The sequence below is a fragment of the Pantherophis guttatus genome, chromosome 5 (genome assembly GCF_059756535.1).
Source record: "Pantherophis guttatus breed Tessera chromosome 5, ASM5975653v1, whole genome shotgun sequence".
NCBI classification, from domain to species: Eukaryota; Metazoa; Chordata; class Lepidosauria; order Squamata; family Colubridae; genus Pantherophis; species Pantherophis guttatus.
This window is the reverse complement of record NC_142067.1, coordinates 100,726,520-100,748,154: the sequence shown is the minus strand read 5'-3', so window position 1 is coordinate 100,748,154 and position 21,635 is coordinate 100,726,520. Positions and strand designations below refer to the sequence as shown.

The following is a 21,635-nucleotide window of genomic DNA, read 5'->3' as shown; positions in this document are numbered from 1 at the left end:
GGCATGGTCTGGACAAGTAAATTTGGTGATGAATTAGCCACAAGATTGGAATTTCGCTGAGATTTACCTTTCTGTACATATGCTCAGTAAGTCCAGTAAGTTCTTCATGAATTGATAAATTCATGATAAAGTTTTTATATAATTTAGCACAGGGGTGAAATGCTACCAGTTCGGACCAGTTCAGCCAAACCGGTAGTGATGGTGGCGCGTGGTTCGGAGAACCGATAGTGGTGGTAGCGTGAGGCTCCCCCCCATCCACCTGGATGTCATTACTTCCTGGTTTTAACCAGGTAGTAACCTGTTTTTGACCCTCTGCGTATGCGCAGAAGGCTTTGCGCATGCGCAGAGGGTCCAAGTGCCTACGTGATGTGCGCACCAGTAGGGAATGTGCGCTTCCCTACTGGTTCAGAAGGGTGAATGCACCCTTCTGAACCAGTAGGGAAGATAAGTAGATTTCACCCCTGGTTTAGCATCACATTAACATATTTCAACTTTTCCCCCCTTCCCATAATTAAATTAATAGTAATTTCAATATTAGACCAGAATGAGACAGTTCTAGAACAAATCCAAATAACGCATGTAAATATCCTCTCAAATACTGTACATCTCCAACATAAAAGAGCTGGTTTTGTTCAATGTTTACTGTGGTGTTCCATGAATATGCAAAAGAAGATTTTAATAAATAACTTGTCTGAGATGGTGAAACATATTTAAACATTCTTTTAAACAAAACCATTTATTTGTCATACAGAATATTCTATTTTTATATTTTATTGTTTATGTAGATTATCAATATCTATTTTTATAAAATTCTTCAGATTTCTACAAAAATAAGCTGCAGACTTGGAGTTTTTCAAAATACTTTCTACCATATTTCATTTGACATTTTCAAAGCTTTTAAGAAACTAGATTAAAAAGTGTTTTAATAAGTTATATTGCCTTTCTGCAATTTTAAATATTCGAATGTTTTGCAGTACATTAGAGGTTTAAAAGAAGTCATTAAAAATAAACTGGTCTAGAATATGGGCAATTTATCTGACCTTGTATTCCAACAATAATAACAATGATGATAAAAAAACCCAACATGTTAGATTGTGATTATACCAAAGAGAAATTAATTTAAAAGTTATCTTATTAATCTGAATAATATTCATTCCTAATGAATAATCTGAATAATATTCATTCCTAACTGAATAATTTATTCAGATTATTCATTAATCTGAATAAAAACATTCTTCCACATATATTAATGGAAATTTATAGTCATCTATTTATATCAGTATGAACCTGAATTAAACAATTTGAAATATTTAATCAGTCAGTGATATTCAATTTTATTATGGCCTTTAGCCAGCAAAGCAAGTGATATTTTCCTAGGAATTGTTATTCCAAGATACATACATGAATCCATGGTTTACACACTTTCTCATACACCTTAGATCAGAGTTCCCCAACCTTTCCAGCTTTGTGGCAGAAGGGGTGGGGGGATGAATTCTTCCGCGCAAGCAGCGGGCAAGCATGCATGCGTGCCCAGTTCCATTTACAAGAGTGCCAGGCAAGCACACTTGCCACTCACACAAATGGAGCACACATGCTCACCCACTGCTCGTGCAAGTGGGGATGCAAGCACACACTCACCCACCACTTCTGCGGTCCGGTTCCAAAAGGCTCAATGCCCAGTAGTGGACCTCAGCCTGGGAATTGGGGACCCCTGCCTTAGATCATATTGGAAATATATTAAACTTATTCCACTTATTGAATAGCTTGTCACTTTATCAAACTATTGCATTACATCCACAAATTTAGGTAAAGAAATTTGATAATTATTAAGACCCAAAATATCATTTGCATATTGTATCAGTGCAATTTGTGTTTAATTCCAGGCTTCTTTCAACTTCATATGCCATTTGATGGTTTGATAAAGTAAGCCAGTGCTTCCAAAATGAAGTTAAATAAAAAAGGACATAAAAAACATATTTCATTAGTTACTTTTGTGAGGCATCTTATTGGATTTAGAATTTTTCTTATAATCATTTAAAATGTGGAATGTGGATACCATATTTTAAATCTCCTAATAAAAACATAGGGAGAAAAAATATTCTGAAAATATTCCAAAATTACATTATCAAATTTAATTTTCCAAAAAAATAAGGTGAACTATATCAAAAGCTTTTCCCAAGGCTATCATGGGAAATTTAAGTTTTTTCAACGATGTGTTTGTGTTTTAAAATATTGTTGAACACTATAATTTTTATATATCATAGTATGTGATATCTGGAGATTTATATGAGAAAAAGAAAGAAAGCAGTGAGATAAAGCTGATAGAAGATGACGTCTGTAATCATGTGAATAGAGTATAAATTTCAGACAGGCAGGCCATTAAGTGCAATTGTAACCTGAAGAACAATAAAGACACTCCCAAACAGTCTATAAAAACACTGAGTGTTGACTGGTTTTCTCTGTCATGGTGACTTTTTTTGGCATTATGCAATAACACAACTGCTTGTATGGGTGCTGAATTGTTGAGGTTTAAGCAAAAATACTGAATTCACCAACATTCATTTATTCATGTGTAAATGTTAGGGTGCCTGGTTTATATTTTTCACATCAAAGCTTCACAACTTTATTAGCTGCAAAAAGGTAGCTATTAAGGTCAAAGACTAGAATTCATCATAATAACTATAGTTATTTTCTTCAGATATTCATGCAGTACCTCAGCAGCAGCACTGACAGCTCCATGCAATTTATTTATATTAAGACAAATCTATGAATTGTATTCACACCTACCCTGAAAGCAGCTCTCTAAGGGATACCTCTTGGCCGAAATCATCAGTGACATTAATGGAAGGATGCAAAGATGTGTATTGTTCAGGAAACATGCCTCAGCACTGGGCATGTAAAGAGGCTATAGGAAAGCAAAATGAGAAACTGTTTAAAAGCTGGTAAGTTATAGCAGAAACTCTGAGGTTCTATGTCTAGATATGTCAAAAATAAATATAATCAATTATATAGAGTAGCCCTGGAAATTGAACCTTTGTGTGATATTCACATAGTCCAAATTCAGATGTAATAGCATAATGTCCAATCCGTTCATGGAGGACTTGAGTTGGTGGCAGCAGTGGATTATCTGGTTTATGTTTGGAAGTTAAGCAGGATCATATTTGGTTAATACTTGGAAAGGAAATGGCCAAGGAATTCCAAGGTTTTCCAAAGTTTTTTTTTTAAACACACATCCTGGAAGAACATAATGACAAAACTCTTCTTACTATTGAGAAAGAAACCACCTGAATGTGTCCATGAGGTCACCAAGACTTGAGTTCAAAGAGATTTTGCCTTTATATTAGAGCACTCTTGCTGCAATTGTGCCCAAGTAAGCAAATGCCATTCTGTATGCTAAATAAAGTGAGCCATTAAGAAGCCAGATGTTTCTTGTCTTGCTGATGAGTGTTTGTACTAAAGCTGAAGAATTCAGTTGTTTGCGCTTTTCTAACTATGTTGTGTTACACTTTGATTGGGAAGGAAAAAGGTGCTTCTGCACAGTCATGGACATGGACATGACCCTGTTGGACAACTTCTTAAAGAAATTAAATCTGTTTCCAGGATCTTGCAGATGTTTTCTGCAGCTGCAATGTAATAACAGGAAAAGACATATTTGGTTGGAGAAGTTGCCAATAAGTGCTTCCTGTATTGCTATGTAGTCTAAAGCATTTTTTCCTTTCTGATCTGAACTGTCTGATCTTATTTTTTCGAATTCCTGTAGGACTGCGTTACACTAGAAGTCAGTTCAGGTAGTGAACTCTGGTTATCCAATAGGAAATGCATTTTTCCCTCAAAATAATTACATGTGAATTGGGCAGTACAGGACAGTCTCTTATTTTTGATAAAAAATGGAAGTTGGTGTTGCCTGAATGTACAAAAAGGCAAGGATATAATCATGCTCCTACCTGCAACCACTGACTTTTTTGATACATACACCAATCTGTGGATGTTACTGGATGAAAGTAATGCCTACTCAGCATAATGGATTTATTTGTGTGCAGATAGAGTATGATGTTTATCTAGGGATCACTTTCAGTAAGTTAATCAATTAAAACTGTTATCTAATTCACTAATAAAGATTATAATGAAACAAGAGCATATGCATTTATTGATTCTTTAGGTCACTTCTTAAGGTAGGGAATGAAAAAGAAAATAATAAAGATAGCTTTCTTTCTAGCAGTGATAATAATAATTGCAAGAATATGACACTTAATTATCTCAAAAGTTAGTTGGTTTTGAAAGAATAAATATGTATATTAATCAAGTCAAGCTGAATGGTTAATGAATTTAAAATACTTTAATTGGTTGAATTAAATTTCCACTAATTGGTTGAAAATTAGAAATTAAAAATATTTATGTATTTATCTTGCATCCATTGACAATTTTTACTATGGTACCACAACAAGAAACAATATAACCACATCTAATACTCAGCTCATATTCATGGCACATGTTATAATGTAACATCCGCACCTTTTAAGGTATACACTGTAAAATAAAAAGAGTATGATTTACATGGTTTGCAGTCCTCTTTATGACATAGTAATGTTGCTGATGTAAAAAACACAGAAGCTATTATATAAACATGTTTCAGAGACTTTTACCTTAAATTTTCCCAATTTGTTCATTAGGCTTACAATTTAGAAAATGCAAATATTTTTGAACATTTAAGTGTTATATCAAGTAATGCTTATGCTTTAAATCCTTCTGAAAAATATCACCTCCTAACCTGTTGAAGAGATTTTGAAGCATATATCACCAGGGAAAGAAATCTCAGCAATGTTCAGCTGCTTACATTGTTTCCCCCCACCCCAAGCATCATTTAACAGAATCTAAGTAATCATCTTGCAATTTACTTTACACTGATCATTGCCATTTCTCCATTGCTTCGTATAGTTTTAGCTCAAAACTGATGATTGTATCTCAGCAAAAGAAAATGACATTTGGAATCTGCCCACTTTTACTAAATGACTTGCCACATCTTAGATCCGAATGATGAAAGGCTCTTCCCTGTGTGCCTGCTTAAAGGTTTTCTCGGTAAGGCTGAAAGACACCCCACAGAAACCTGAGGAATACCCACTAATCGCATCCAAGTGGGAGTAAATGACCTGAGCAAGGGTCAATAGAATCAAAATTGACTTCAGGGTCCCCAAAAGAAACATGAAACGGTAATCGACATAGATCATTCTCCTGGGGAATCTTCAAGTCCCAGTGTAAATGTCAAGTTAAAATCAAGTTTATTTGCTTAGGTTTAAACCACAGTTTGAAAGGCTCTTCTTTAAAAGCCATCAGGGACTTGAACATTTAATTAAATTTCCAAAAGCACAGGTTTCTTGCTATCTGTACTACAAATAGCTTTAAAAAGTATAACATTAGCAACATTAGCAAATTAATTTTGATATATGAAAAAGTAACAGTCTTATTTCTCAGTGCTTATTGCTGAAAAATTAACATGATCCTAATAATGATTTTCAGATATTGGTAAGTGTTAATTCCTCAATAGAATCCCATTTATGCTTTACTGTTTTATATTTGATGCACATGTATAAAAATATACTTTTCAATGGCAACTCTATTTCTGCCTCTGTACTTACTGTTTGGCAAGGCTGATCCCAATGCTGAAAAGCATCTGAGAATATTTGTCCAGTGGTTGGCACTTGATGTTTAAGATGCTCAATGATATATGCTAACCTCAAACTCACAAGTGCATGAAGGTCCCTCACCTGTATTTTTGGCAGGTTAAGTCAGTTTAGTTTTGGTTTGTGGAAACTGAGAGGATGTAATGTTGATTATGTGACAAAATCTCAGAGTAGCTCTGATGCTATAGAAGAAAATTGGAAAACTGCATGTGGTCCCCAGGTTACCCATCCATATCATGGACTGGCAGAGATATTCCAGAGCATTTAGGCTTTTATATTAGTGGATATTTGATGGCTTGCAGTATAGGACCAGTAACATGGTAACTGCTGACATTCCAATTCCAACACAATTAAAATGGCACCAGGTGTCATGCCTCATCATCTAACTGGTCAGATATATTTCTCATTTTAACATTGATGTCTCCTGGAATTAATTTTATGCCATACAATTAGTAAAAGTAGAACTAAACATGTGAATAACCACTGTCAATAATTATAGATTTCTGTGCAGATGTAAAGTGAGCAAGATGCAAATTTGTACTCTGCTCTCAAATAAGATTTGTCAGGGATCTTATTTCATGCTGTCCTAAAAGGTGGGGGGAGCGACAGGGGAGATAAGGCCTGTTTCATTATTTTGATCTGTAGACTTGACTTTACCTATCTTTTCAGGAAAAGCTATTACACACACCCTGTAGTGTCCTTGTGAGCCAATAAATGCAAGTAAACCCTTGCTGTTCAGAGGAAAGAAAAGGAAAAATTAGAGCAGATAAATAGAGTGAAAGGCAGTGGGCATCTCTTTGTGTGCTATCACTACATGAAGATAAAAAAAACTTAGAATCAACAGTGTATTCTGAGGAATTCCTGCTGGTAATTAAACTGAAGTGGTATCAAATTGCTGGTACTTTTAATTTTTAAACTTTCTCATTGCTATTCAGTGACATGAAATAAAACATAGTTTACTTCAGTAAATGAAATCTGCCTCAATGGGCAAGGAGGAACTTTATGCAAATGCCCACAGATGTTTCCTTGGGACTTTACAGAATTGCACTTAAACATTTCTTGGTCTTTAATTACATTTACCAATTTTATCCCAAATGTTTACAACAGCGTGTATCTTCTCCTCCCATTCTATCATTTCAACAACACTGTGAAAGAAAATGATCCAAAATCATGCTTGTTTTATAGCTGATTGGAGATCTGAGTCTGGTTTCTACTAAATTAATGTAGTGCTATACCATACTGTTCTAGTTTTTTCTTATTAAATGAGATTGATCTGATCAAGATAAATAGATATTCAGTTAGCCATATGTTATATTGATATGTAATACTAGTGTGAAAGCTCACTCCAGACATAGCAGCATTATTTGCATCTATCTGGCAAGGGACATGAGTGATAGAAATGATAGGTTTCATATGAACAACATGAGCTACTGTAATTGATAAGGAAATCTGTGAACTGATGGGACAAAGAGCTATAAAAGGGCACTGGAGTTGTTTCTGGGATCTTTTTAGTTTCTGTAATGCACTGCAACAATAGTCTAAGGATCTCTGAAGAAGAGTCCAACTTCACCACAGATTTTAAAAGCTTCATCTGCGTGTTCCATCACTACAATATCACATCTAAAGCATCCAGACTCTGATTTGAGGCACGCTACATTGCAGTTGTCCACATCAGTTTTAAATGACTCAGTGGATCAAATGTTGTTAACCAGTCTGTTTTCCAATGAACTGGTGTTATCATTCATTCATTTCCAAAATAATTTCTAAAAAGATTTCATACAACATTGAGGATACACAGAGAATTACACGATCAGGCAAAGCCCCACAAACCATCTCCTTAGGCAGGTACCAATGCTTGCTCCCTTCTAAAAACTCTGAACAAACTCCCCATAAGGAGTAGCAGCTGTTGACATGACCCATTTAAACATGGCCTGTCCCCATCATGCCTGTGTGCAAATACTACAACTCTAATGTAACAGGTTTTATATTTGCCTATACTACTGAATATACTTTTTCATATTGAAAAAGTTTGAAGGGAAGGCTTCTGTTGAGTTATTTTCTTGCTTTACTTTATTATTTTCTTAGGATCAGGTATGGAAACATTACTAGCCTGCAGGTATTTCATATTACAACATAGTAAATAATTGCATCCTATTTTCAAAATGTTTGGGATAGTACATCGTCTGCAAATATGCAATGAGAAATGACTGAAAATGACTCATTTGCATGTGTTCCTTTGTACGTGGAGGGCCTAGGAAAATCCAGTGACTTTTGCATGGTAAATAAATACATGAATGCACCCCAACAAATATATTGTTATATGTTGTTCCATATACAATTCATATATGAAGATGGAAGTATGATTAAAAGTTGATGAGTTTATAAATCTTGATTGCTTCATAATTTTAACTTTGAGCAACATTTTTATCATAATTATAGGCTTTCTTTAAGCATTTATGCAGATTGTTTTATTCAAAAGAGGTCTTGTTTCATTTCTGTGTAAACTGTACTCTTATGTCTTCATAAAATAAGAGCCTGTATTCATACAAGGGCAGTTTCATCATGTACTGTTCCTCCCCAGTAGTACAACAGCAGTAAGCATTCACAATTACTGGGGGGGGGGAGTGTGAGATTTTTTTAAAGACATTATCTGAAGTTCTTGAGAATATTAGAAGTAACATGTAATGCTACTAGTTTTTCCTTCTTCAGACAAATAGGACAAAAAATATACTCTCAACAGCCTTCTCTAATCTTGTGCATGCCAAAGTATAAAGATTGCAATTCCAAGAAGCTGCACCCTTCACTTATTGAGATCAAACGGGATAACCAGTCAAGGAATAGCAGCTGTTCAGATGAAGTTGGAGACACTAACACAAACTTGTATGTGTGGGTGTGTATGTATATGTGTGTGTATGTGTGGGGTGAGTGTGTATATATGTATATGGGTGTGTGTGTATGTATTTATGTATGTATGTATGTATATGTATATGTGTCTGCCTGTCTGTCTGTATATACATGAGTATATATGAGAATATATTTAACATTCAAATTTACAGCAGTCTTTGTCATCATCCAGAAAGAAACACAAAATAGTCAGGAACATCTTGAGGTAAATTAAACAGTATACAGAACACATACAAGAAAAAGGAGGGAAAAAGGGGAAACTCTCCCTTTATACTCGCAGCCAATCATAGAGTAGATTGCATCATGCATGAGTCAGCACTCCCTAACTAATCAAGTACAACTGTGTGTTCTGGCCTATTGTGTACTTTACTGTTCCAGCTACTGAATTCAATATCCTAACATAACCTCACGGTGTGATTTTGTTAATTTGAGAATTATCCTAGAGTGGAATAGGTAAGTAGTAACATAAGCTATTTTATACAGCTAAGAGCGGGGAAAATCTTCTCATCCTGCTAAATTTAAGTGGGAGTAACCAGTTCTGAAACTGGATATTTTAAGTAATGATCTCCATATTCTGTGAAGTTTCTTATCCAGGGAATTGATAGGAAATAAATTTCTTTAAGCTTATTGCATAATTCATAGACATTACATGTAATAAATAGGCAGTCTGTCCCTTTGAGATCATCAGTGCCAAAGTTGGGAGCAAAATACAAAAGTTTAACCAATCTATCCATTTCTGATATGGCTCTTCTTGCCTCTCTAGTTTTTTACCTTGAAAAATGCTCAAGTATCTGACTCAAAATCACTTCCTAATACATACCCACCAAGGGAACTATAAACAATAGTTAAAGCTATACTTTAATGTATTGTAGTCAATTATTTGGAAGCTAAGCCAAATAAACTAAGCCAAATAAGGCCTGTTCATACATGCATGAGAGCCTCCAAAATATATGGGCTCCGGGCTAGACTGAGAAATGTTTTTTAAAAATGGAAAAAGCAGAGCAAATAACATCTATATTGCTGCCAAAAATCCCTACATTCCTGAAAGCACCCAGTAGTTAAGTTTGACTTGAGGGAGACTTTACTATGCTACATAGTCTCTTTAATAAGCACATGTGAAGCATGCCATCAAAATATTCACATTATTTCTCAGGGGAATAACAAAACTACAATGAATTATTACATTAGTAAAGGAATTAGCAATCCAATAGAATAAATGAAGAATAAAACGTAAGTTAAACAAAATAGCATGCCAAATATAGCCGTAATTAATATTTTAGAATGGAGATGACCAGGTGAGTTTGATCTGGTGGGTTTCAAAGCTATTTGTAGCCTTAGATTCTTGATTGATTTAATATTTCTGAAACCTAGAACAATGAGTAGCAAATTGAGACATGATCCCAGAGTGGTCTAGAATAAAGGAAATGGTGATTAGGAGGAAGGTAATTTTGGGCACTCAACATTTGTTTAAATTAAGAAATATACTTACAATATTGATAAATATAATGATATTTCAAAGGATTTTTTAAAAGAAAAAGCATGAGAACTATACAGTATTGTAAACAGAACAACTTTAAAAATTAATATTTTGCATAAAATATTATTATATTGCCTTAAACAATGACTAAAATATGTTTATAAACAAGACATAACCAAAATCAAATAATAATTTTAAAAAATCCATTGCTGCATATCAAATATAGATTTCTTCTTCCAATGTTGCATTATTTCTTTAGCCTATCCAATGCCAAAAAATGCATAATACTTGAAACATTCCAAACATAAGGCTATGACCAAGAAAATATATGCATTTTAACATATGACACATAATATATGTACAATATTATACACAGATGAGAATCATTAAATAGTGGGAGGATATAAATGGATAAATGAATATATTTTGACACGTAGAGATTGAGCCACTCAGCCAATTATATTAACATTCTATTGATTTCAATCCAAACTGGGAATATCAAGGTAAAATCAAATCAAGTAAATTAATGTCCCAGCTCCTGATCTGCATCTCTAGCGAGATGATTCCAACGAACTCTTATTATATATTCTCTGACATATCCAATATACATGAGAAAAAACACTATGTTAACCTCCTTTAATTTTTCACATTATTTAAAGCAATTCTTCACTGATTTAGCAGAAAAGGAACTCTCAACGCATTATTTCAGAGTTCACATTGCTAATTAGTATCAATTTCATTTAAATTTCTATAAAAAGGAGTCATGGTTTTGGCTTACTATAGTCTGTATTGATTCCTCCATAATCTCTAAAATTTCAGTATTTTACAAGTAGGAATAGTAACAGTGACTTTGCCATTGTAATATGCCTTTACACTTTATATTTGGAAAGGTTTCCTTTAATTTATCTGCTTCTTCATGTGAGATACTCTTGCCCATTAAACAAGAGATAATCTTAGAGAACTGGCAACTCTTTCTTGGATTTACCAACATCTTCTCAAACTGGAAATATATAGATTTTCTTAATATTGTTGAGGATATGGAAAAGAAATTATTGTGAAGCTTTTAGATTTAGATTTAGATTTTATTGAACTTCTATACCGCCTTCTCCCAAAGGACTCAGGGCGGTGTACAGCCATATTGAAACACATATAAACCACAAAATTTAAGAACAATTTAAAAACAAATATATAAAATTTGGCCCACGAAATTAAAAACTAACAAACACCCAATTTAAAAATTCCTATTAGGCCAGCCCGGCTTGTTGGAATAAAAGAGTCTTCAGGGCACGGCGAAAGGTTTGCAGGTCGGGGATCATATGAACCTCTAGAGGCAGCTCATTCCAGAAGGCTGGTGCCCCCACAAGAAGGCTCTCCCCCTGGGTGTTGCCAGTTGACATTGTTTGGCCGACGGCACCCTGAGGAGTCCCTCTCTGTGGGAGGGTATTGGCCGATGGGAGGCTATCGGCGACAGAAGGTGATCTCGTATATACCCCGGTCCTAAGCCATGGAGTGCTTTAAAGGTGGTAACCAACACCTTGAATCGCACCCAGAAGACCACCGGGAGCCAGTGCAGCTCGCGCAGGAGAGGTGTTACATGGCTGCGTCATGTTGCCCCCATAATCACCCGCGCGGCTGCATTCTGGACCAGTTGGAGCCTCCGAGTGCTCTTCAAGGGGAGCCCCATGTATCAGATGGATCTCTTTAAAGTGGGTTAAAGTGGATTAAATGATCAACCAAATAGTTAAGGTGGTTCAATTTAAAAAGGAAAAGTAATGCACATTGGTTTAAAAAACACTAGCTTTCAATAATGAAATTTAATTTTCTGTCAGTCATCAGAAAAAAGATACTGAGATTGTAACTGATAGTTCAGTGAAAGTGTTGATTCAATATGAAGCAACTACAAAAAAAATCCACATTAGAGATCCCTTAGAAAAAGATTGAAAATAAAACCATTTGTCTGAAATGGTATGGTATGCTTAGGCAGGAAACCATTTCAGGGTTTCCTGCCTAAGCAGGGGGTTGGACTAGAAGACCTCCAGGGTCTATTCTATTCTATTCTATTCTATTCTATTCTATTCTATTCTATTCTATTCTATTCTATTCACATTATAATTCAATACAGATCTATAGATTGTCCTTGTATAGTAGCTACTATTGGGTCAGCAACTTAGTCTTAAATGAAGTGGTTGCTAAGTGAAACCAGTACTGTGCTTATGATCTTACTTCAGTTTTCCTTTGCTTTACAGACCTATGAAGGTCATAAAGGTGAGGATTGGTTGTAAATTGCTTTTTCATCACCATTGTAACCGCAAATAGTCAACAAGGCAGTTGTAAATGAAGATTATCTGTATCTGGAATCCTGTGTATAATTCTCATTTACCACACTTGAAAATTTATATGATATAATATGCAAAAGAGAGAAGCCAAAATGATACAGGGGCTCAAATATAGCTTTGCCAGAAAAGATTAGAATATTTAGGATTCTTTTTAAAAAAAATCAAGTAAGCAGGGAACATGATTGTGATATATAAAATTATCATGGCATAGGGGAAACACACAAAAAGTACTTATTCACACAATATGTAATTAGCCTGAGGAATTGATTACCACAAAATATGATACTAACCACTAATTTTGTTGACTTCTAAGGTCAACAAAATGAGGACACAGATTGTTGGGGGCAATATGCCAACACCCAGAGAGTGCTGTAAAGCACTACGAGATGATATATAAGTCTAAGTACCATTGTGATAGCTATTTAAAGGGGGACAGGAGTAATTCATTGTAGAATAATTCATAATAGTCCATCAGGGCCAATATTCTTGAACAATCAAGGTTATCTTCAGGTTGGGGAAAACATGCCTCCAAAACACCAGGGGAAAATGGCAAGAAAGGGAGTTCGTCATATCCTCCTTATGAGACCAGAAGCATCTGAATGTATCCTAAGAGAAAGAAAATGTTACATTACAATGAAAAATGACCTACAACTGGTCTTTGCACTTGTGATTGTGGCAACATCCCCACAATCACATGGTCAAAATTTGACTGCTTGGCAGATGGCTGCAACATCACATGGTCATGTGGCCACCATTTGCAACCTTCAGAGCTAGCTTTTGACAAGCAAAGTCAATGGGGGAAGCTGGGTTTGCTTAATGGCCATGTGATTGAGGTAACAGCTGCAATGATTTGCTTAACAACTGTGGCAAAAAAATCATAAAATTGACCATGACTCACTTAACAATTGCCTTGTTTAGCAATGGCAATTGTGGTCCTGACTTTGATTGTGAGTCAGGGATTACCTGTAATAATCCCATACCAGTGGAGGAATCATGAAAGATAAAATTTTGAAACTAACAGTATCATAAGCAGTAGGGAACACTGCCTTCAGGACTTGGATTATAGCCCCTCACCCTTCGGATTGTCTTAAAACCAAAAACTATGTTCAGTCTAATGAACTAAGCCCCACTGAATTTATGACAAATCTTCCTTGGTATATCCATAGAAGTTTGTAGAAGTTCAGAAGATCATTTATCATGCTTTGACTCTGATATTTTAGGATTATTTTCCAATGAATAAATTCAAGAAGACCTAATTATGAGTTATCATGTCCAGATGTCATTACAATTTTATGTATATCTGACATGGGTTTTTGTTTAATGAAATAAAAAAAAAAAACCCATGGAAATATTGAAAGCACCAGGCAACCTAGCTACCTATAATTACATGATCAGAGTGAGAGCCCTACCACTAAAATTAAGCCCCCACCCCTAAATCTTCAAACCCATGAGTCATTTTCAATTTCAATTTTATTTTGCAGATAATATTCAGATATATTTTTACTTTTCTATGGCCATAATGGTTCAAGAGCAACATTACTTCTATTAGATTTAGACTGAGTTTCATTTATTTATTTTCCCTTTAGATTCTTTTATGACACTGAATTTGAAGAAATTTAGTTTATATTATCAGGCGGTTTTAAAAATTAGATTGCTATGGAATTTGCTCCTTAACTATTTAAAACCAAACAAAACTTCATAGCTTAGCCACATTCATTTTAAATCAAATTATTCACTGTGCATACATCCACGGTGAGAATTTCCCTCATAACAGAACTCATTTAAATATCTCCACAGATATCCTGTCAATAAGGACTAGTCTTAGTGCATTCGCTTTCCACATATAATATATTTAGTAATCTCACCAAACTCAGTTCTTGGGGGGGAGAGTTCTTTATGTAATATATGTATGAAAGAATAAAATTAGAAAGTAATAACTTGCTTGTAGATAGCTTGCTATCCTCCTTCCAAAAATAATGGTCTCAGATATAGCCAGAAAATGGTTTTAGTTCCTCATCACATTTCACCTGGAAGTAAATATCAACTGAGTAAAATCAACCACATATCTAAACATCAAATAAAATGTCTAAATTTAGACCAACTGTTCAATTATTGGACATATCTATATGGTCTCTTGACAAGAACAATACAAATACAATACAATGACTTTTTCCAGGACTTTTAAAAAACTTCCCTCTGTCTTGATTTTCCTACGTCATTTCAAGATCAACTGCTTGTTCCCAATGCCTATAGGTGCTTAAACATTATTTAAAATCATATAGATGAATGTGAAAAACATGTATTTGCAAATATGAGTATGCCAAAAAGAGGATAATGACTGATTGTAAATCCCTGGGAATGAGTCCACATGGGATTTACTCTGTGATGTGGGAAAGGGATATGGACACAGGTTGATTTGGATTTCTAGTTTTACCAAAAATGAACATTTACCTTCAACAATATTCTTGAAAGATTTATCTCCAAACCTCTCAAATAAATGTTATATTAAAATGGGGCCACTGTAACCTATTTTATTCTCAAAAAATTGTTTCTATGCTGTTTTTTAAATTGCTTTTCAGGATTTGTTCTGCTTTTGGGTCTCAAGAAATATTCAGTGTTTCTTTGGAAGTAACCCCCTCTGCTTTAAATGGACTTACTCCATGTATGTTAGAATGCAGCCTTTGGAAATGTCATGGTTAATCTTGTCTGTCTTTCATGCTAAATGGAGGTTAAATGTTTTGGCATTAGGACATTGCTTTCCTCATCAATGAAAGTAGTTGTCTACATTCTGGAAGTTTAAAAAAAATGTACAATGAATTCCTTAAGATCCCTGCCACTTCCACCATTTATCTAAAAAGTGGCAAGGCATTTATGAAATCAGTTTCTCCACCAAGAGATAATATTCACAATAATTTCAGTTGCATTTCATTTCCTAAGTTTTCTATTCTCTTGAACATGACAATATATTCTGGACATAATTGACTCAAAACTATGCATTTTCATGCATAGTTTTCTGACCTTTTTAAAAAGGGGGATGGCAGAGGTTAGAATTCCTTTAATCTGGATCAATATCCTTTCCTACCAGTTTACCAGTCAAGCCACAAGGATTAAAAGGACTAATTTTTAAAATGCATATACAAATGTATGCACATGCTCAGAGGTTCAAAATGCACACATTTAAAAACCATGCTGAGGAACTAGAAAATTCTAGAATGGGAAAGACAATACCAAGGAGTTAAACTGATGCCATTTTTAGGAGTGGGAAAATGTGTGGCTCCTGACAGCTAGGATATATGCAAATATCTCAAGAAACAAGAAATGCACAGTATAATTCTAACGTTAAATTCGATTTGTAGTTCCTACTGTAGATATTCCAATAAAATCATGTAGAAGTTTTCTCTGTATCATCCTTTCATTATTCTGAGTTTTTAAAAGAATATGGGTGCAGAATTAGCCAGAGCAGTTCTCAGATGAAATAAAAATTATTCTGGATCAGTGATAAATTGACAAATTTCCCCACTATTTCTGCCTGTATTTTAGTGTTAACTTTCTTCCCCATCCTTCCCCAATAAAAGAGGAAATAAAAGGTTACGCCCAGTACAGTATTGAACTTTGCAGGTGCAAAAGAATAGATGCATATACCTCTGCTTAAATTGATCCTACTACTTCTCCTCTTTTGCTGCTCCTGTAAGTTGATTTTCATGTCATGTTTGAACCGTTATCCCAAAGAATCGTCACATACATCATTCTTGTATTATTTTGAGCATAATGAAAATAATGCTCAATGTGTTGGCATATGGATGAGCAGAAAATCCAAGGAGCACTCTCTCATTCTTATCTCTATAGGAACAACAAAAACAAAAAGAGCAATCAAAAGCTTGCTAATGGACAGTTCTACCAAATGCCTAACCGGCAGACGAGCCATGCTTCCATCCAAAGCATCGTCTTTATTGGATCAGGGCGGTCAATTTAAAAAATTCTACCAGACTGAGATATTTGCTGAATTTCTCTCTTGTAAGAGCATCGCAAGAAAACAAGGTCTTGAACCCAGGATTTTACCCGCCCTCTTCCCACCGCTCCACACCCACACCATATATCTTGAAGCCCCTTTAATGTGTGCTGCACTTGGACGATCTTTCCCTGTCTCCCCCTCCCCAAATATTTCTTCCCTAAGCTACGGACTTTTGTTTTGAGCACACACGCACTCTCGAGTACTGTTCTCTTATTTCCCTGTCTGAAATGTGAGAAGGAGTTGCTATAATTTGGAGGTTAGGTTGCTAAAGACGCCGCTTTTCAACAGCAAACACGGCCAGCAGAGATGGTCAGGGTGCTTCTTTTGTGTACGGTTTACACACTGGCACCTTTTTAAAAAAAAATAAATGCCTGAGCTCAAACTCAATTTCACAACCCACGTTTGTGTGAAATGCAGGTTTGACATCTGTTTGCCAGAATGTTTTGCACTTAGCCTAACACCCACTATTAAGTGACAAAAATTGTGGCAGGTTGTCAAAGCCAGCTGACTGACAGGTGCTCCGCTTAACAAAAAGAGAGACAGCCGCGGGGGTGGAGGTGGAGAAGAGGGACACCATTCAACTACTTGCAAAGCTGAGAAGCTCGCTCCAGTACTATCCCCTGTTCAGTATTTCCCTGTTTAAGTGGGAAAATGTAAGTGGCAGGCTTGGAATTGTCGCACCCAGTTCATTTGGCGGATTGCAACATAAACAAGACTGGAGGCGATTCCAAAGCAAATGAGGCTACAGACCGAAATACTGTTCTAGCAGGAACTAAATCTTGATAATTTCAATGGGATCTACTACCCAAGTGTAGGTTTGGCTGGGATGAAGAGATGAAGAGGAGTTTAAATAATTCCCTTCGTCTGAAGCGCCGGTGAAGGTGTATCACGCGGTCCCATAAATCCAGAACTTCCCCCAAGATTCCTGCGCCGAATTTTTCCAATAAAAAATTGGCCTTAAGGACGGTTTATTTTTCAAAAAAAAAAATGTGTTTTAATTCAGACTGTCTTTTTCCCTTTTTCGTTTTGAGAGAAAATTTTTAGCTTTTGACATATTAAAAACGAACTATTCAGAAGACTGCAGTTTGCAGGGAAACGATTGGGCTCGGGATGTCGGAAGGCTTGCTATAGGGGAGGACGTCAAACAGCAGCGGCTTCCACTAGAAATTTTCTGGCGGCGGAGGGAGCAATCAGCTCCCAGCCGAACTTCCCCGACGCCTCCTCCCCGCGGAGATGGAGGAGCCTCCGCTGCGCCGCCGCTCGGAATGGCTCGCAGCGGCCCCAGTGCCCTCTTCTATCCCATCCCACCCCCGTCGCCAGTTCAAAGGAGCCCTTCAGCAATCGCCTGCATCAGGCAGGGGCCTTTCCCGGAGTCGTGCGTGTGCGTGTGCGCACCTGGAGAGGCTCACGCCCATCCAGGTACACTGTTAGACCCCTAGGAGTCCCTTATTGCCCCCTCCTGAAGCGACGCTTCCCGCAATAGGCGCAGGCTTGACGGAGCCCCGGCAGACTCTTCCCTCCTCCAGCAGGAAGTTGCTGGATGCAAGGCAGAAGCCGGCGAAGTGCGGCAGAGCGCGCCCTCTTCTCGGAGAAGGGGAGCTGGAGACCCTCGCTGCAGGACTTTGGCGACGCCAAAGTATTCCGGGGGTGGAGAGAGGGATCCTAACTTGCCAGCTCGAACAAAATAGAATAGGAGCAACCCGGGAGGTAAAGGAAACCCCGCCGGGGGCGTCCCAAGCAGGTGCCCCAGAGAAAAGGCGGGAGACCCACCAGATTCACGGAAAAACTGGGGAGGGGGGCAAGGAAAGGCTGGGTTCCCCTTTCTTCCTTCAAGCGGCGTGGTCCCATCTGCTTTCCAACCAACTGCTCGGTCCTATTCGCCGAGACTGAAGGAGAAGGCGGGGGGGGGGGGGCACAAGAGTGGAAGTGGCTATTTATTAGGCTCCTTGTTTGGTATTGTTCAGTGACATACAAAAGCGCTTCATTATATTCCAGAATTGGAGGAGGGGGGGGGGAGTAGGAGGGAGGGAAGCCCTGCTCAGTCGCTGCTGTAGCCTTTGTTTTGTTGTTTTTCCAAGAGAGAAACAATAACTTGAAATTGTCTAGAAAGTCTTTCTCCGGTTTTTTTTTTTTTAAATCAATAATAAATTTCATTTCCGAGCTTCTCTCTCTTTCTCCCCCCCCCCCCGCAGCGCGAGAATATGTGAGAGGGAGAGAAAGTGAAAGGGGGAGAGAAAGCGAGCGGGAGAGGGTGTGTGTGGACGAGGGTGTGCGCCGCTGCCCGGGCACTCTCGCTCTTGGCACTATGGTGGCGCAGCCAGCGCTGGCTGGGCGAGCGGAGAGCGACGCTGGGCAGAGGTACACCCGGCTAGGCGCGGGAAGGTGGCCGAGGCAGCTGGCCTGCCCTGCGGGAGAGGCTGCGCTCCGGAAGGCTGCGGTGCGGGGAGCGGAGGAAACGGGAACTGTAAGTGGGCCGCGAACTTTTGAAGGGGGCGGGTGGGTGGGTCACTCTGGGGGTGGGGGGGGGAGGGACGGGCACCACAAGGAGTTTGCAAGGGAGGCGGGCTTCCAACTTTCCACAAGTGGAAAGAAAGACCTTCCTAAAGCCGCCGCATCGATTGGAATGCCTGTGGAGAAGTGTGACGAATACGAGAGGAGGGGGTCTTCCCCTTTTTTATGATAGGGTTTTCCTTTGTATTCTTCCTTTTTTTAGGCTGACCCTCCCTCCCTCCCTTATCCCCCAAAGGCAGCACCACTTCTCCATTTCCCGCTCAGCAGGACAATGAGAAACTGGGCGGCAGCTCCTCCAGCCCCGCGCCTCTTTTTCATCCCCACCGCAGCAGAGGGAAGGCGGAGGGGACAGAGAGAGGCCAGCACCTTCCTGGTTAGGGGTGTTGGGGCTTCCCCATTAAGAACGCGCAGCTTTGGCGTGAGGGTCCCAGGAGCCGCTACTATTTTTTTTTTTTTTTTTTACTAGAAACAAATCCACGCGTAAGAACGCAGAGGCAGACGCTTAGCACGGCAACCGGTTTCGGTTCGAGAGAGCCCCGGCCTACTAGGCTCGAGGGAAAGTACAGGAGCACCGGGCCCCGAAACTCCGTATCTGCCTTTTCGAAGGCGGGCTGATGAGATTCTGCGACCTGGGGGCCGGTTTCCCCGGGCGCTCAAGACGGTCCTGGCCATGGGGAATAAGAGTCAAGACCCCGAAAGGGTCCCCGATCTCTCTCCCCTCCTGCTAAATCACAAGCAGGGAATCGCTGACTCCGAGCTAAAGCCAGGTGAGCTTAGCTCTCCAACTGAGCGGAGCGCATCGCTCGAGCTTTCTTGGGCTGCAGAGCTCCGGGGACGCGCCCCGACTCTTCCCCCCCTCTGCGTCCATTTCCCGGCGAGAAGAGGACGCGGGAAGGCTGTTTCGACCATGGCGAAGGGGCCGGGCTTGGAGCTGGCCCCCTTTCCATTCCGGACGCAGACGGCTCAGATCCCTGGCCGGAAGAAGCGAAGCCAGTTCGTAAATTCGCTACCGCTCCTTCAAGGGCCTGGGTTGCCAGAAAAGCTTGGGAGAAAGCGGGAACCCTCTTTGTTTCATGCGCAAAAGGCGGGCCTTGTGTTCGCTGAGGAAGGGCTGCAAAAGAGAGTAAATAGAAGAGAACCGTTTAAGATGCGTCTGCTCTAAGGCGAAACAAAGCAGGCGGTATCAAACGGGTCAGAATAACCCGTTTGACTGTGGCGTTGAAAGGAAGCCAGATCTCTTGACTTTTCGGCGAGATTTCTCTTTCTAGCTACATAAAGTCCTTCACAAAATAAAAGAAAGAAGAGAAAGAAACAGGCAGGTGGGAAGGGGAAGGGGAAGGAAGGAAGGAAGGAAGGAAGACAGGCAGGCAGGCGGGCAGACAGACAGACAGACATGTTGGAATCCACACAGTCGAACTTTAAAATATTAACAGTTTAATGCAGCACTTTAGCAAACAACCAATAAAATATTGTTTATGTGGGCATATATATTCAGTTGCATGCACTCTTGGGGACATAGGGATAGTGGACACCAAAGTAAACATTCCTGTAGACTGCAACTCTCTGGTCTAAATTTCTTAGAAAGGCAAACTGGATTAGGCCTATAGTCTGAACTCAGTCTCAGATGTTTTAGAAACTGCCCCCTCAAAATTTGGATGACAGATAGGACAGGAGCCTTGCTTCACATTGAAAATGATTTCCTCCTTTTAACAGTGAAGTGGCTGGGGTCCAGACCACAGAATCACTTCAGGTGTTAAGAATGAGGAGTCCCAGGACAAAACCAGCAGAAATAATTTGAGTAGACGGAAGATTTCTCTGCCTGCTCAAGTATACTTGGAAAATATGCAGAGAACAAGGGGGAGCGGGAGAAGAGGCACAGAATCACACAAATACAACCGCTCCATTTCTCCCACCTCCCACTTCCTTTTCTTTCAAAAGCCTGGAAACCTTTCACAAGTTCCAAATACATTTTTGCAAAATGATGCCAGTAGGAATAAATGGATGTGACTCCTCTATGCAGGTCCCAATTAAATATTGCATTAATATCTTATTTCATTCCTTATTTAAATGCATAAAGTGGCAGCCACCTGGGTTCAAGTAGTATAGAAGCAGAAGGTGCTAACCCTGTTATAAATAAGTTTAGAAAGAAGTAGTGATTCCTGAGGTAGATAGTACACTTGAGTGGTGAAATGCAGAGGGGAAACTACACTGTTCTTAAATAGGATTGTAGAAGGAAGGAAAGACTTGTAGCTACCTATATAATTTTTCCTGTATGCTTTTAGAAGTTTTTACCTGTTATTTTACGAAGATATAAAGGATTCGGAACTCAGCCTTGATATCACAGTTTTGATGTTCCCTCCTGGAACACAGAATTTTGGGTCCTGTGCTAAGCAGAGAAATGAACGTGGTTGTCTATGGGATTTCTAAAGGTCCAGTAACAATGCCTAAATCTTGGAGATGCATTTCCATAAGGTGCCTAAAGAAAGAAATAAGTTCAGATTGGGCCCAGGCCCCTTCCTCCTCCCACACCCTTTCAAACTATTTGGAGGGGAGGGAAGAAACAAATTGGCAGGAATAGTTGCATCTGACAAACTTTGTCAATCCATTGGTGTCCACTAAATACTTGGACTTCAGCTCCTATGAGACTCTGGCTTCATAACGAATTATCAAGAATTACTGGAGTTGCAGCCTAATACATATGAAAGACATAAGTTTGC

General features: G+C 38.5%; 1 protein-coding gene and 1 long non-coding RNA gene across 3 annotated transcripts in view; one reads left to right on the top strand and one right to left on the bottom strand.

Annotated features, from left to right (window-relative positions):
• SOX1 (SRY-box transcription factor 1) overlaps positions 1 to 21,635 on the top strand; it is a 486,872-nt gene that overhangs the window by 403,920 nt on the left and 61,317 nt on the right. Inside the window, exon 1 of one of the 2 annotated variants that reach the window (XR_015734545.1) lies at positions 18,655 to 18,871. The exons of the other annotated variant lie outside the window; for it this stretch is intronic. The gene's annotated coding sequence lies outside the window, so the exon portion shown is untranslated. Of the gene's footprint in view, positions 1 to 18,654; positions 18,872 to 21,635 lie in introns of those variants that run through there. 2 annotated transcript variants of the gene reach the window in all.
• Positions 11,718 to 18,299, bottom strand: LOC117666304 (uncharacterized). Its single transcript, XR_004591720.3, has 4 exons — positions 18,178 to 18,299; positions 16,038 to 16,235; positions 14,261 to 14,422; positions 11,718 to 13,001 (listed from the first exon to the last, which is right to left on the bottom strand). It is a non-coding gene; the product is annotated as an uncharacterized LOC117666304 (long non-coding RNA).